Source organism: Neomonachus schauinslandi, chromosome 6, assembly GCF_002201575.2.
Source record: "Neomonachus schauinslandi chromosome 6, ASM220157v2, whole genome shotgun sequence".
NCBI lineage: Eukaryota > Metazoa > Chordata > Mammalia > Carnivora > Phocidae > Neomonachus > Neomonachus schauinslandi.
In genome coordinates, this window is record NC_058408.1 from 11,272,645 (window position 1) to 11,290,013 (window position 17,369).

A 17,369-nucleotide genomic window follows, 5' to 3' on the forward strand; every position below is an offset into this window, starting at 1 on the left:
AGTCTCTCATCTCTGGCTGAACCTGAGAATGTGCAAAAGCAGGAAATAAAAGCTAAGATATGATTGTTAATTGCCTGTCATGGCTTTAAAGATGCACCCCCAATACATACACAGAGCCTCTTGGCAAAGGCAGGAAGACTTACTAATGTATATAAGGATATGTATATAAGGTCTGTATACCAATGTATATAAGGTCTAATGTATATAAGGAAATCTCTGTCCAATCGTTAGTTGACCACTAAGCTAACCAAGCAGAAACTTCAGTGACTATACATGATGAAGAATAAAGACTTTACATAATTCGTCAGGAAAGTCACTAAATACTAACAACTACAGCAACAAACATAAAAAAAAGCAAAGCCTATTGAGGAGTGGAATCTAAAATCCAGAGTGGTAACATTATGTTTTTTTAAATGTGAAGTTAAAAAAACTTACAAGACATGTGAAGAAAGAGAAAAGTATGTCTCATACTCAAGCAGAACAAGCAGTCAAGAGAAACTGTCTCAAGGAAGCTTCATACCTTAGACTTACTAGACAAAGACTCAAAATTGGCTATTATGAAGGTGTTCAAAGAACAAAAGGAAACCATGTTTAAAGGACAGAAGGAAAATATGAGATGGGTGTCACCAAATAAGGAATGTCAATTTAAAAATAGAAATTATTTTAAAGAGTTGAATGGAAATCCTGGAGTTGAAAAATAAAATAACTGACATTTTTAAAAATTCACTACAGAGTTTCATGGGGTGCCTGGGTGGCTCAGTCAGTTAAGCATCTGCCTTCTGCTCAGGTCATAGTGTCAGGGTCCTGGGATCAAGCCCCTCAACAGGCTCCCTGCACAGTGGGGAATCTGCTTCTCCCTCTCTCTCTGTGCACTCTCTCTCTTTCACTCTTTCTCTCAAATAAATAAAATCTTTAAAAAAAGGACAGAAGGGAAATATGAGAATGGGATGTCACCAAATAAGGAATGTCAATAAAAAAATAGAAATTATTTTAAAGAGTTGAATGGAGGGGTGCCTGTGTGGCTCAGGTCTTGATCTCAGGGTCCTGGGATCGAGCCCCACGTCAGGCTCCCTGCTCAGCTTCTCCCTTTCCCTCTGCTACTCCCTCTGCTGTGCTCTCTCTCTCTCTCTCTCAAATAAATAAACAAAATCTTAAAAATAAAAAAGAGTTGAATGGACATTCTGGAGTTGAAAAATAAAAGAACTGACATTATTTTTAATTCACTACAGAGTTTCAGAGGACACCTGGGTGGCTCAGTCAGTTAGGTATCCAACTCTTGATTTCAACTCAGGTCATGATCTCAGGGTCGTGGGACTGAGCCCCAACTTGGGCTCCACGCTGAGTGTGAAGCCTGCTTGGGATTCTCTCTCTCCCTCTCCATCTGCCCCCTCCCCCACTCGCTAGCACTCACTCTCTCTCTCTCAAAGAAAATAATAATAATTGAAATAAATAAATAATTTAAAAAATTCACTACAGACTTTCAACAGTAGATTTGAGTTGCAAAATAAAGCAATAGTGAACTTGACAATAGGTCAATGAGGTTACCTGTCTGAGGGACAGAAACAAAAATGAATGAAGGAAAATGAACAGAAATTCAGAGATTTGTGGGACATCACCAAACCAACTGCACCAACATACACATAATGAGAGTCTGAGACAGAGAAGAGGGAACAGTAGGAAAGATATTTGAAGAAATAATGTCTGAAAACTTCCCAAATTCACTTTAAAAAAAGACCACACACATTTATCTACACACCCAAAAAGCTCCACCAATTCCAAGTAGGATAAATGTAAAGAGATCTATACCCAGACCAATCATAGTAAGACTGTTGAAAGACAAAAAAAAAAAAAAAAACTTGGAAAGCAACAAGAGAGAAATATTCAACACACATAAGGAATTCTCAGGATAAACAACTGATTTCTCAGTAGAAATCATGGATACTTTCTTTAAATAGATATTTGACAGTGTCCATTTTAATATATTCAACAGAAGAAATCCCCTCAAAACACAATCGTTTCCTTTTAAAGTGGTCAAATATGTATATGCACACTAATATTTTTCTATTTTATTATTTTCTTCTTTTATATTTAACTTTGTGATTATTATTTCCGAGTTGAATGCTTCATTTTTTAAACTTTTATCTCCTAAAAGATATACATTTTAAAACTCCAAAACTTCCTGAGTATTGCTTCAGCCATAAAATTTTTTTTGATAACTTTTCTTCTTAACATTTATTTCTAAATAGTTTTGATTTAGTTTTAACCCCCAAAACTTAGGAAAACATTTAAAAATTTCCAAGTGGGAAAAAAATTTCCAAGTGGAAAAATTAATATGTGTGTGTGATGATCATTTTTGTTTATTTTTATTTTTATTGCATTACACACAGCAAATGCAACCTGTATGATTCCATTTATTTGAGGATGTGTTGGTATCTTTTCTGTGGCTCAACATATGATCTCATTTTTGTAATGTTTTCAAAAATAATCTGTTGTCATCCCTGGTGAACCGCCAAGTTTTACACATATCTATTAGGTATATACATGTTATTCAAAAGCTATTATTAGGGGCGCCTGGGTGGCTCAGTCGTTAAGTGTCTGCATCCGGCTCAGGTCATGATCCCAGGGTCCTGGGATCGAGCCCCGCATCGAGCCCCGCATCGGGCTCCCTGCTCTGCAGGAGGCCTGCTTCTCCCTCTCCCACTGCCCCCTGCTTGTGTTCCCTCTCTCACTGTGCCTCTCTCTGTCAAATAAATAAATAAAATCTTAAAAAAAAACCAAAACAGAAAACCTCTTTAAAAAAGCTATTATTATATCATTACTTATTTTGTGTATTTAAACTGATTTTTTTCTGTATCTTCATCAGTTTCTCCTTGCTTTTCTATTGGTTTTATTTTGTATTTTTTTGAAGTTGTTGTTAGATGCTGAGGTTAACAACTTCTTGGTAGACTACTTTTTTTTTTTAATTTTTACTGTTATGTTAATCACATGCATTACATCATTAGTTTTTGATGTAGTGTTCCATGATTCATTGTTTGTGTATAACACCCAGTGCTCCATGCAGAACGTGCCCTCCTTAATACCCATCACCAGGCTAACCCATCCTCCCATCCCCCTCCCCTCTAGAACTCTCAGTTGTTTTTCAGAGTCCATGGTCTCTCATGGTTCGTTGGTAGATACATTTAATTAATATAAATCCATTTCCTTTTCCTTTTAAACTTTGGTCCTAAATTCCATTTTATCTCATAGAAATACTCTAATTTAAATTTAATTTTAAAATTTTTAGAGTGTAGGTGCACCTGGATAGCTCAGTCAGTAAGCATCCAACTCTTGATTTCAGCTCAGATCATGATCTCAGGGTTGTGAGACATAGCTCCGAGTCAGGCTCCATGCTGTGTGTGGAGCTTGCTTAAGATTCTCTCTCTCTCTCCCTCTCTCTGCCCCAGCTCATGCTCTCGCTCTAAAAAAAAAAAAAAAAAAAAAACTGATAGTGTTATAATCACATATTTCAAACTTGAAAAGAAATAAAAGCATATTCAGAGAAGTTGCGTTTTCACTCTGGTTTTCTCCAGCCACAGAGTTTCCCTCCCCAGACACAAGTGTTATCAGTGTATTCAATATATATCCAGATTTGGGAAGAAGCAGAAAAGGCCGACTCGCAAGCTCAAGCTGCTATTTTGATTCAGTCTCTGAATATAATTCCAGTGTTGTGAATGCAGCCAGAGTATAATCTTGCATCAGTCTAGAATTGCAAATTCTCACATCAGATCCAAAGAAAATTTCTTGGGATCTCTCCACCTCAGGGCTTTCAGGTCTAGGGCACTCTTTCCTTGTTCCAGGACCTAGACTCTTTTTTAATTTGTTGGTGGGAAGAGAGAGAGGAAGGGATAGTGGGTGTGGAAATGTTGACATAGGTTTTAGCCTTGACTTAATTCATCTTGAAGAAGTTTTCCAGTTTTTCTTGAAATGCTCACACATGAGAGACTTTCTGACATTTCAAGACTATGGGATTCCATAATTAACTGATCAATCAACCACCAGTTTTGACTGATGCTTATTGTCTTAATGTAAATTACCATTATAGACACAAGCTAGTTCTTACCCTTGGAGAGCTTAAAAGTTACATGGAGCTAAAAATATTCATGAAACAAGTAATAACATGGAAAACATAACACCAGCTGTATGCCTCAGGATGATCCTATTGGTTTGAGAAAAGTGTTATCAGGATAGTTTACATAACTGATGGGTAGATGATAGAGATAGATAGATGATAGATAGGCAAACTGATTTAGATATAGTTAATTACACATAATTATAGGTACATTCTATATATAATATATATTATATAGTGTTATAGAACTCCTATGTGTGTGTCTGTGTGTGTGTGTATATATATATTTCACAGGACTCTAATATATATCTTTAAATGGAGCATTATTTCCTGCTGTCTGTTCCTTGCACAGAGCATTTGAAAAACAGCTCTCTGATTTTTATGGGAATCACACCCAAAGCATGATTTATATTAACCGACCATATACGGTGGCTGATACTTTGGACACAGATGGACAATGAACTCTTCTCTCGTTCATTTACCACTTTCTTAATTTCCCCCCATTCTTAATCTTGTTCTATCTTTTCTTTCTCTCTCTCCCACTCCTTTTCCTTTCTTTCCCCACTATCCTTCTCCCACCAGGTCTGATGTATTCCCAGCAAGCCCTCTGAACAAACCCACCTCCGTGGGCCTCCCTCCTGAGAAATTAGGTGGCTGGGTCAATGCCTCTGATGCCTATTTTTACACTCATGTTTGTCCGGAGTCTGACGTGGTTTATCACAGTCTCTCCAAAGGCCCATTGTTCAGCACTTCAAGAAGAATGTTGTTATATTGACTGTTAGTGCGTCAGCCCGGCTCTCTCTGGAGGAGCTTTTGGATGAAATTAGATAATTTCCATTAGGAGACTGTGCATTATTAGTCCCCGGTGCCAAACTGGAGAATGAGCCAAGATGACTATTTCTGGCCAGGCTCACCTCAGGAAGGAACCTTCTCAGCTTTAATGGGATTTTGCTATTGTTGGTTGCCTTCTGTTTGACACCAGGCCAGCCCAGGGTTGGAAATTGTTTAGAAAGCTGCATGAAATATAATAGAACCCCAGCCATTTGCTGAGGCACATTCCTGCACAATGTTTATTTTGAAGAAGGGAAAAAAATATATTGTCCTTGGCAGACAACAATAAAAAAAAAAAGCTGTAACTTGAATCTCTGACCATATGCTTCTTGTTGCCAGTTGTGTTTAAAAACTCCCTGCTGGTATCAGAGAATTTCACACTGAAGTGATAAATCTCTTGTAATATTTATAAGCATCTTCATTACAGACCCAGAAAGATATTTAAAGTCACCAAGGCCTTCAAGGCTGAATTTGGAATGGGTGGGTGATGAGGAGGAGATGGGGCCTGAAAACCGATTCCAGGCTCAACCTGGTCCTAGTCTGGGCCCAGATGTCAAGTCCAAAATTCCCTCTGCCCTGCTCTTCTCACCCAGCTGTAGGAGCTGAGCCTTTGTGAGCTGGTTGTGCTCTGAGTGGACTTAATCCCTGAAGCCATGGAGGGTGGGTAGGAATAAACTCCTCTTCAGTCTTGAGGACCTTGGAAGGATCCGCCTTTGATCAGGATGGTGGTGGTTTTGTTGGGTTTTTGTCTTTGCTTTTGTTCAGTAAAAGCAGGCTCACCACCAGAGTTGACTTTGGAGCAAAAGCCTTCTCTATTTTGGCAGTACTACTGCGTGAACTGTCTAAGGATATCGAAGCTGTGGACATTTTTAAATGAGATTAAAATCCCTAAATTTCTTTCTTACATATTTGCTTAGTGTCACAGTCTTGGCCTTTTTTCATTGTCCAATCCTTTTTAGGCTGAGCGTGTATACATGAAAATGGTAAACAGAACAAAACAAAATAAAACCAAAACAAAACAAACCAACCTTAAGGTGGGGTCTCAATAGACAACCCTTGAAAAGGCAATCCAATTTCATTTATAAGAGTCCCTTGGTTGAATAGCAGCTTCCCAAGACTGTTTAAAGATAAAATCTTCAACTCTAGAAGCTGATTCCATCAATTGACATTTAGATGTCCTCAGACATGTTGCTTCCTTTCAATTATTTGGCCTTAGCCTTGGCCTTTTCCTCTTCAGCTCTTTCAATAAATAATATGTACAACTAAGTCTTGACTGTTGACAACAATGGGGGAGAGGGGAAACAGAGATAATTAAAAGATAATCACCCAAGCTAATCACCAAATCAACTTTAGACATATATGTTGCTGTTTTCCCATGAAATCTTTCATTGGAAATGCTGACCCGTGACCAAAGCTGAGTGATGGGTGGTAGGTGAGCCCTGCACGAGAGGAAATGGACACGCAGAATTCCAAAGCACATGCAGCTCAGCAACGGACTCTGCTCTGGCCCTGCCTACATAATGGAATGGAGTCCTGTTTTAACTTGAAGGAGGCCAACACATCCACAGGCACCAGGAATGAGTTTCACGCACCAGGCAGAATTCTAAGATGGCCCCAAAACTTCACTTCCTGGGTGTACATGTCCAATATAATCCCCTCCCCTTGAGTGTGGACAGAACCTGTATGGAGGATGGGGTGTCACTCTTATGATTAAGGTAATTATATTAGCAAAGATGAAGAGATTTTGTAAATGTAATTGAGATCTCAAATCAGTCAGTTTCGAGTCAATCAAAAGGGAGGTTTTCTTAAGTGGATATGACTTATCTAGAGTACGCCTTTTAAAAGGAAGACTCCTCCTTCCTCAGAAGAGAGAGAGTTTCCTACTGGCCTTGAAGAAGCAAAAAGTTATGTTGTGAACTGCCTATGGAGAGGGGCAGCATCTAGGAGCTGAGGAGTCCTATGACTACAACGAAGAGAATTCTGCCAACAGAATCTGCAAAACAATCTGAATGAGCTCGAAAGAGGAGTGAGCCTCAGCTCCAGATGATAACACAACAGGCCAATACTTTGACTGTAGCCTTGTGAGACCCTAAGCAGAGGACCCAGCTAACCCATGTACAAACTCTTGATACACAGCAGCTGTGAGATAGTAATGGGTATTGCTTTAAGCCACTAAATTTGTGATAATTTGTTCCGCAGCAATAGATGACTAATACAACTGCCCTGTGGACAACTTGACCAGTTCTTAAATGACAGAAGCTCTACCTAAAATCTGCTATTGCTACAGTCCTACCAGTGGCAGTTCCTCTATGCGGATGCACCTGTAGTGAGCAGGAGACATGGATGGGCAGGATCTCAGGTCCACGCCTAAGATCTCTCGATTGCCTTCAATGGCACATGACTGCCTTCCTGGAGTTCCTGAGGCCCTCAGGGACTATTGGCCACTTTTTTTTTTTTTCCTCAAGGCAGCATTGTGCTAGTGGGGGAAATGGCATATTGTGAGACCACACTCGCCTGGGTTTAAATGCCCCGTCTGGTATTTATCAGCCATGTAACTTGGTCAAGGCCTTTAATCTCGTTGAGTCTCAGACTTGTAACATGGAGATGATAATATAATTTCCAGGGTTATCATGAGCAGTAAATGAATTATCTATATGAAACACCTGGCCCAGAGACTGGACTCCCACATGTGCTAATTTTCTCCAAGACTTAGTTTGAGCTCTGTTGGACTGCCAGCTTTGATCCTGTCTCTGCTGCCTGTTGGTAAGTCAATTAATTTCCTGCTTCCAGATTATCATGAGCAAAATGAAAATAGCATTAGTACATATTGTACGTGGTTATTGTAAGAATTCAAGAAAATAATCCAAAGAAAGCACTTATCACTTGCCTGGCACACAGTAATGTTAGTTTGTGTTCTTACTATCACTCTTCTCCCAATTCCCAAACTGGAGTGCACCATTTCCTACTCCATGATCTCATGAATTCTGATTGATGGCTAGCTAGCATTTTTCATATTCTGCAACACCTATAATGTAATAAGCTATGTGCATTTCTTTCTCTCCCATTCTACCTTTTGCTTTTTTGAGGGCAGGGGCCATGACTAATTCATTTCTGCAATGCACACAAAGCTTTGCCCATGGCCTTCCACATAGCAGATGATCAAGAAATAGTGACTCAATCGAATTTTCAATTGAATTGAACAGAGCCAGTATCAGATAGGAGCTAATTATGGAACCCAAGAAACAGTGGTGACCTTGTAGGATCATCTGGTCCTTCCTTCTTGGTAGATCAAGTCAGCCAAGATTAATGCGTTTCTAGTCTTGGTTGAAAGATCCCTACATAAGTAGCTGTCCATACATTTCATTAATCAACCAATCAAGCATTTGTCTCTGGGAATATATATCTAGGAGATGCTGTGATGGTGCAAGCCCAGAGGTAAGAGACAGATCCCTGCCCCCAGAAAGCTTCTTGATGTGACAGAGAACACTTCCCCCTAGACCGGAAACTCTTTCCCTCTCTATCCCTCCCTCCATGCGGATGCTCTGCTCGCAGGCACCTTCTCCTCTGAACTCAGGAGAGACTCTCAGGACAGCTGCTCCCCATCCTCAGCCACATGACCCTCACATATTTAAGGCCCATTACTGAGTCACTCCTCAACCCTTGCATCACTTAAGCTCTGCTTCGAAAACAGGGATATTGATGATGACCTGCCTGGTAGGGTGACTCGGAGAAATAACTCATTAAAATGGCTGCGTGGTGCGACACAGAGGCCAAAGAACAAGGCCGAGCGGCTCTCCCCGGCACTCCATTCATTTTCAAGGCAAAACAGTTCTGGATCAGAGCTATAAAAAGAATGCCAAAGATAAAGTGTGTCTCTCTCCCCACCTCGAGGTATTTGTTTTCAGTGAGGACCCAGGCGCTTGCCCGCCTCCTTTCTGCCTTTATCACAGCACATTCCTCATCTGTTCTTTTATTCACGCTGGCTCATTCTCATTGTCTGCTGCTCAGAAATGTTTGATAAGAATCTCCCCGAGTGGCATTAGGAAAATCCGCTGTTCAACAAAGGAACCTGCCATTGTGCCCCAGGCACTTCAAAGCTCTCACAAGATCTTATTTTTATTATTTCTTCTTTTTTTTTTTTTTCCAAAAATATGAACAATGTGTTTTGCATCCCAGACCGTCTGTGGGAAAATGTAATTCTCATTAGTTGCATCCTGAGCTGCTATGACGGACAAAACGATATAGTAATTCATGCTAAGATTTGTCAAAAGGTTTTAAATTCTTTTTTCTTCTACTGTAACGTACAATAGCCCTGATTAGACCTCACTGAGGGCATCGGTAGAAACCAAGGGTCGGAGGTCTCACATAAATTATTCCAGACTTCATGTTAGAACATCTTTGTTTAATTATTAATTCAGTGTAACTGAGTGTTATGTTTGGTGTGAGGAGAGTAGAAAGAGCTTAGATTCTCAGGGGAAGGGCCTGACATGTCCACCAGACTCTAGAGTAACAATAACAGGGGCGATGAATGGTATGGACACAGAGTGTGACGTTCAAGAGGATTTTAGACCCAACTTGGGCCTCACAATTCTATAGATCACTCTTAACATACATGAGGCTGGTTTCAAAGATCAAATTAATCAAAACAAAACTGACAATACATTGTAGACACCAGGAACTAAGAGAAAATATGCAGATGGCAAGGAAGTGTTAAGTTGAGAGGGAATGATAAGGTTGGTTCTTGTGATCCATTCACAGAAGCAGAATGGGTAGTGCACACTCAGCCAAAAGTGGATAGTATTTCACTGTGGATCTCATTCTATTTCTCCTGTCAGACGATAGTATGTGATAAAGATCTAGTCATGTTGTTATACATATATACGGATTTTTAATTCTGACTGCCACATTGTATTCCATTATTTGTATATACATACCAACTTAGACTTACCCGTTCCCTTAAGAATGGACACTGAGAAACAAACTGAGGGTTCTAGAGGGGAGGGGGTGGGGGGATGGGTTAGCCTGGTGATGGGTATTAAAGAGGGTGCATACTGGATGGGGCACTGGGTGTTATACACTAACAATGAATCATGGAACACTACCTCAAAAACTAATGATGTAATGTATGGTGATTAACATAACATAAAGAAAAAAAAGAATGGACAGATGATTGCATTTAGCTCTCCACTATTTTAGTTACTCGTACTAAACAACTTTTTCTCCATTGGTTTTGTTGATAATTTCTAATTTTGATATAATTTCAAACTTATAGAAAAATTGAAAGAAGAGCACAAGGCACTCCCAGATAGTCTACCCAGATTCACCAATTATTTACATTTCGCCCCATTTGCTTTATCTATTATCTCTATACGTGCGGGCTTTTTTAAGCATTTAAGCGTAAGTTTGGAGATGTCACCAGGCACATTTATCCCTAAATATTTTAGTGTCTTTTTACTTAAGAGCAAGAACACACTTTTAGGTATCACAGTTCTGTGATCAAAATCAGGATATTAACATTGATATCATGCCGTTTTCTAATTCAGAGTGCATATTCAAGTTTCATCAGTTGTCCCATTAATGGCATAGAGCTATTGCGCTTTCCCAATCCAGTACCCAATCCAGGGTGATGCATTTTGTGTCTCTTTAAGCTTCCTTTTTTAAAACAAAATTTATTTATTTTATTTGAGAGAGAGAGAGAATGTGCACGCGAGTGTGGGGTGGAGGGGCAGAGGGGGAGGGAGAGAAAATCCCAAGCAGACTCTGCACTATTCGAGGAGCTGGGGAGGAGGGAGGAACTCAATCCCATTACCCTGAGATCACAGCCCTAAGATCACAACCCAAGCCAAAACCAAAAGCCAGTCACTTAACCGACTGGGCAACCCAGGCACCCCTCCTTTTTTTTTTTTAAGTCATCTCTACACCCAACGTGGGGCTCAAGCTCAACAACCACAAGATCAAGAGTTGCATGATCCACCAATGGAGTCAGCCAAGCACCCCCCTCTTTAATGTCCTTTTATTTGGAATATTTCTTCAGCCCTTTTCTCAACCTTCACATTTTTGAACACTGCAGACTCTTCAATAGAAGAAGAGTTATTGTAGAATGTTCTTCAATCTGGGCTTGTCTGAGGTTTCTTGATAGAAAGTGGTGCCTGCCATATTTCTCCACTGTAACAGTAGTATTTTTTCCTTCATAAATAATAAGTAGTATATTGGAAGGTCCTTTGAGATCATGTAATATTCTGTCCCTCTCTGAACTTTCACTCATTAGTTTTAGCAGCCATTGAGTATTTTCTAATTCCATTATTCCTTCCGTTGTAAGAAAGAGCTCGCTCTCTATCTACATGTATTTATTTATTTATATCAATATGGATTGGTGGATTCTCATTTTATTTAATGAGTTCAATCCTTTACAATTCCTTATTTTGATTATAAAATTGTCACAGATTTGGTTAGTGACAACCACTTCAAACCAGTGTCAATATCATTTTGATGTATCCCCATTACTGGGGCTTGAACACTTCCTGACTATCTGTCACAATAAGATGCTCTGGACTCATCTTAGATGTTTCCTGACCCAGCCCTGGAATCAGCCTTTCCTTCTAAGGAGTCCTTTGTATATCTTTATACATATATATAAAGATATATAGATATAGATATAGATATAGATATAGATATAGTATATATATAGATATATAGATAGTATATAATATATATTATATTATATAACTGACAGTGATTTGTGATCTAATTATAGAAAACATACTCTGTAAGATTTCAGTCTTTTTTTTTTTAAAGATTTTTTACTGATTTATCTGACAGAGAGAGAGAGCGAGAGCAGGAACACAAGCAGGGGAAGTGGGAGAGGGAGAAGCAGGCTTCCCGCCGAGCAGGGAGCCTGATGTGGGGCTCGATCCCAGGACCCTGGGACCCTGGGATCGTGACCTGAGCCGAAGGCAGACGCTTAATGACTGAGCCACCCAGGCGCCCCAGATTTTAATCTTTTGAAAATGTATTCAGACTTATTATATAGCCCAGCATGTAGTCTATCTTAGTAAATGCTCTGTATGCACTTGCAAAGAATGTATAATCTACAGATGTTGGTTATAATGTTCTATAAATGTCATTTAGGGGCACCTGGGTGGCTCAGTTGGTTAAGCAACTGCCTTTGGCTCAGGTCATGATTTTGGAGTCCCGGGATCGAGTCCCGCATCGGGCTCCCTGCTCAGCAGGGAGTCTGCTTCTCCCTCTGACCTTCCCCCTCTCATGCTCTCTGTCTCCCATTCTCTTTCTCAGATAAATAAACAAAACCTTTAAAAAAAATTTAAATGTCATTTAAATCAAGGTGTGTTGATAATATTATTCAGATCTTCCATCTCCTTGGTGATGTTTTTGTGTAGTTGTTCTATCAGTTTCAGAGAGAGAGGTAAGAGTATCTTTAATTGTGATTGTGGGATTCTTTCTCCCTTTCGTTCAATCAATTTTTGCTCAATGTATTTTGTAGGTCTGTTATTACACACATACATGTTTCTGGTTGTTAGGTTTTCCTGATGAATTCACCATTTTATGATTATGAAATGCCTCTCTTATCGCTGACACTATGCCTTGCTTTGAAGTCTATTGTGCCTGATACTAATACAGTCATTCAAACTTTCTTATGCCTACTGTTTACATTGTATATCACTACCTGTTCTTTTACTTTCAATCTACCTGTGTTCTTATATTTAAGGTATCTCTCTTGTAGACAGAAGATAATTCAGTCTTGCTTTTTTATCCATTTCAAAAACCCTGCCTATGAAATTGATCCATTTATGTTCAATTTAATTATTGATGTCTTGGATCCAGGTCTACCATTTGCTCTTTGTTTTTTATTTCTCCCATTTGTTTTTTACTTCTCTGTTTTTCTTTTTCTGTCTTCTTTTTGGTTGATTGAATATTTTTTAACATTCCATTCCTCTACTGGCTATTAAATTTTGCCTCCTTGCATTTGTTTTTTTGTTTGTTTGTTTTTTGTGGGGTTTTTTTTGTTCAGTTGTTGTTTTTAGAGATCCTCAACTAATCACTTAGAGTTAATATGAAAATATAAGTTAATATAAAATATAACATGAAATATAAGAACAGCATAACTGTAGGGTTCCATTTACTTACCCCCAGCCTTTGTGCTATTGTTATATACATACTACATCCTATATATTATAAATCCCCAAATACAATACTATAATTTTTGCTTTATACAGTCATATGTTTTCATGAAATTAGGAGAAAAAAGGGGTACTTTCAACTTAACCACCAAGTTCTTTATTTCAACTATTATTATTTTCGTGGTCGGTATTGCCAAATGGAAATATGGCTCATATTCATAAGTTCTTATTCCTGCTTCATGTTTTCAACACTCTTCATTAGGGCTTTGAAGATATTCACTAAGTTTATTTTACATTCCTATTCTTCCCAGTTCATTAATTCTGCTTTCTCTGGTATATGTTGTTCAGTTTGGGGCCTTTCTTTTGTGATGTTTGTGTTCCTTGGAGGTCTCATTTTTTTTCTTCTGAATGTAAATCCACTGGACACTCCAAAAGCCCTAGATTTCATGACTTCCAAATGAGTTAGGAGAGGGAGAATCTCTCCAGGCACTTCAGGGTGATGTTATAATTTCACTATAATCACTACTTACGTAACCACCCTCAAGGAAATGCCTAGAAGCTCTATCCTGGCACTGCTCTTTTTCAGAGATGATCTTTCTCTGTGGTAATCACCAAACCCAAAGCATCAGCAGGAATGTTTTGGTGAGGGAGTACTCAGAGGAGGCTAGCTAGCTTCCACTTGCCATCCTAGGCAAAAATCTAGGATCATATTCTGCTGTCTTTGGAACGCACAATTTTTTTCTTTTTCTATAAAGTCCATGTGGTGGATGTGATTCATCTAAGTAAATATGAAGAAGAGAAAATAATCCAACTGGAAAGGACTTTCCAGGCACAACCCCTGTGCCTGAGTCAGGGTTCTCCAGAGAAACAGAACCAATAGGAGAAAGATCAAATGATTGATTGATAGATTATAAGGAATTGGCTCATGCAGTTATGGAAGCTAATAAGTCCCAAGACCTATAGTCAACAAGATGGGGATCCGGGAGAGCCAATGTGTCAATCTGGCCCAAGTCTGAAGGCCTGAGAACCAGGAGAGCTAATGGTGTAAGCTTCAGTCCAAAAGTGGGCAGGCTCAAGACCTGAGAAGAGCTATATTTCAGTTCAAGTCTGAAAGCCAGAAAAGACTGATGTCCCAGCTCAGCAGTAAGGCAGAAGGGGTGTCCGGGTGTCCTCTAATTTAGACTTTTTTTGTTCTGTTCAGGTCTTTGATTGATTGGGGCCCATTCAATTAGGGAGGGCAATCTGCTTTAATCAGTCTACAGATTCAGATAGTAATCTCCTCCAGACACCTTCACAGACACACTCAGAACAATGTTTGACCAAATGTCTAGGCACCCCATGGCCCGATCAAGTTGACCCCTAAAGGTAATCATCATGCCCTGTCTGTGACACTTGGTCCCCTCCTGCTGTGCATTCCCGTCTCCCACCCTCACCACAATCCCTAGAGTTTTTCTCTTAGGTTCCAGGATCCAGCAACTCCCTCTCTCTTCTCTACTTTACCATCTTCTGTGGAACAGGAAGCTCTCAAAGTGTTTAATTTCCACCTTATTTAGAAACCCCTGATTGTGGGTCTGCTCTAAGGCATTTCTTTAAAAGGTGCGAAAGCCTCAAGAGCAACTTTCTTAACACTTCTCTGATGTTTAAGAAACTTGTTCTTAACCAAGTTTTTTTGGCTGGGTTTTTGTGCTTTGTTTTTAGCGAGTTCTGGTAGTTGGAATTCAATATACTAGCCATATAAGAAATAGGACAGGTCAGGGGCCAAAAGAAGTCAGCTATAGGAAGTGGAATTTCTGAATAAGGCAGTGAATGAGATTTGCTGACTGATAAATATAGTACATCTAGCAAGCTTTTAATCTCAGAAGAAAATGATTTTATAGACTCAACCTTATTGATGGTGCCAGATTTCCCTTTCCCCCAAGGAAGCATTTCCCGGCTCTTCATCCAAACTTCCTGTTACTCCCCCATGCTCCTTTTCCTAATGGGTATCTCCAAAGCCCCATTTAGAGAATGCTTTGCTGCTGGGTAAATGGAGAGGTGCAGAGCTTTGGCCTAAAAAACATGAAATCCAAGTAAATATGCCAAGTATCAGAGTGCTGTTAAAACCTTGACCTGGACTCTGGTGTGGTCTGTGTTTTATGCTGCATTTCAATATGCTTTTAACTAGCTCTTAGTTCTTGAGGAAGAGGGGAGGAGGTGAGATTTCGACTGCTCCATCCCTCGTTCTGTCTTGTGCAGAGCAGGGCTCTGGCCACTCTTGTAGAGAGAGGCATGCTTAGGTTTGCTCATATTTCTTTTTTTTTTTAGAGGGGGAGAGAGAGAAAGGGGAGAAGGGGCCGAGGGAGAGGGAGAATCTCAAACACTCTCCATCGCTAACACAGAGCCTAACATGGAGCTCTATCTCACCACCCTGAGATCATGACCTGAGCCAAAATCAAGAGTTGGACGCTTACACTGACTGAGGCACCCAGGTGCCCCTGCTCATATTTCTTTATGTTTTCCTTCCACTAAGTTGCCAGGACTCAGGTCAGAAAGAACTCAGGTCAGAAATCCTCTAATCACCTTTCATTTAACCCTGGGGGGACGGGAGAGGGAAGGGGGGGAGGGGGAGGAACTGAGGCTAGATGAAGTCAGTAGGATGTTCCAGATCTCACAGTTGCAGCGGTGGACTGGAGGCCAGGTGATCTGACTCCTAACCAATGGTTTCTCCACTAATACTGATTGTTAAAATCTGCCCTTTAAAGTGCTCATCTGTTAAATGGTTAGGTTTCTCATCCTGAATGAATGAATGACCTTGGCTTTCAGAGATAAAACCATTGTTCTTACTTGTTTCTATGGTTTTTGCTTCTTCATATGGGGGTGGTTGGTACAGGGAGTGGGTAAAGGGTAGAAATAAAGAAACCTGATTTGAAACAATTTGCATTAGGCTTCTTTTTTTTTTTTTTTTTTGGACAAAAGTGTTTCTAAAGCCAAGGTTGAGAGAGAGAGGTAGGGTACAAGAAGACCCTCCCTTGCTTTCACAGCCCTGAATGACATACAATCAGTGGGCTAGCTTGGGCCCAGCTCAAGCTCAAGGTCACATTGGCATTCCTAATTTTCAGTGTGTTGCATCTCAGTTACCTATGCTCCCTAGCTTCCTACGTAGGACCAGCTCATGGTAGGTGGCAAATATTTATTACATGAATAAATGCACAGATAAGTATTACAGGTTTTGTAAATATCAGGTAGAACGTATAAAGGACCCAATACTGTGTCTACACACACAAGTAGCAAACCAGCAGCCACAGGTTGAATCTGATCCATAGACTTTTGTCTTTGGCCCATGTCATGATTTGTAGAAATTGAGCCACATTTGACTTAAAAATTCTGGTTCTCTTGAAAGATCAGGAGAATGTCTGGCAACGCTGCACACTTATTCCAGAATGATGCCAACTGGTCAGAGCTAAGTGGAACTTAGATCCCCTTTAATCAAGTGTGAGACCAGAGGTGGTCGTGTCCCTGCCAATCATAATGTATGGGTTTATACACCTCACCCGAACATCTTCTCTCATTTGTGTTACAGACCAGGATCCTGGAGGCATTTAATTCTTGGTCTGAACAGTCTCAGGGGTGGAGATCCATGTGGGGAACAGTAGGTGTAGCTGGGAAAACTAAGGAAGGATTTCTGGAGTTCTAAAAGCCTGTAGAAGTGCAGACAGATGGATGTGGGGACAAGGCAAGCTGGAGAGAGGGTGGCTGGCCTGGACGAGAGGAAACCCTACTTACATTGGCTCCACCAACGTGGTAGTTGAAGACGAGGGAGGCCTTGTCTCCAGTTTCCCTCCTGAGAAAGGAGATCTTCAGTCGATGCTGGCTTTTCAATATGGGGTTTGCCGCTGCTGGATGAAGCGTCTCTCTGTTGAGGTTCTCCCAGGAGAAACAAGGAATGTTAGGGTTCCAAGTCCTAGCATCCATCCCCGTGTTATACATTTGAAGAAGCTGAGGTTGAGACAGGGGAAGTGGGTTAGCCAAAGTCACACAGCAAGGTCAAGGCCAAGGCTGAAACCAGCTTCTCTATTTCACTTGTTACCACACCAGAGAAATGAAGAAAGAGGGAAGGAGAGGGAAGGGGCAGGTGTGGAGGGATGCAAACATATGGAGCAAGTGCTCTGCTTCTAGGTTAATTGACTTTGAATTCAGAAGGTTTTTTCTTTTCTTTTAAGAAAGAAATGTGTTTTTAGAATCTTACTTCAATGGCTGGTGGGAAAAAAAGTCCTTCAAGTCCCAAAGGAATGTTAGAAAGAACTCCATTAAAT